At 37.6% G+C, this 527-nt stretch overlaps 1 non-coding gene across 1 annotated transcript; it reads left to right on the forward strand.

Annotated features, from left to right (window-relative positions):
* Positions 1–423: 423 nt before the first annotated feature.
* LOC122467471 lies at positions 424–527 on the forward strand. The gene has a single exon (XR_006292979.1). It is a non-coding gene; the product is annotated as a U6 spliceosomal RNA (small nuclear RNA).

Below are 527 nucleotides of genomic sequence, written 5' to 3' on the forward strand. Positions count from 1 at the left end.
CTACAAAAGTTGAATCAGTTTACCTTCCCATTAACACTTGAACTGTGCAGCGTTGGTGGTATAGTGGTGAGCATAGCTGCCTTCCATTAACACTTGAATCAGATTAAGGCAACAAATTGGTCCTAGATTGAGGTATTTCACAAGAGCAAATAATAAATCTCTCCAGAGAGGATAATCTCAACTTAGATCACACAAATTCACACATATAAGTAAAGCCCTGCCAAAGACGAGCTCTTAAAAATTACAAAATGCACAATGAAATATTCCACAATAAGCAAGAGTCAGCCTATGAGCTCATCAACAGACACCATAAAGAGAGTGAAAAGGCAAGCCACAGATGGGAAAAAAATAATTACAAAACATATATCTGTTAAAGGACTTGTATCCAGAATATATGGTAAAATAAAAAACAAAGGGAGACCAGTGCTCACTTTGGCAGCACATATACTAACATTGGAACAATACAGAGATTAGCATGGCCCCTGCACAAGGATGACACGCAAATTCATGAAGTGTTCCATGTTTTC

This window comes from Prionailurus bengalensis, chromosome A3, assembly GCF_016509475.1.
Source record: "Prionailurus bengalensis isolate Pbe53 chromosome A3, Fcat_Pben_1.1_paternal_pri, whole genome shotgun sequence".
NCBI lineage: Eukaryota > Metazoa > Chordata > Mammalia > Carnivora > Felidae > Prionailurus > Prionailurus bengalensis.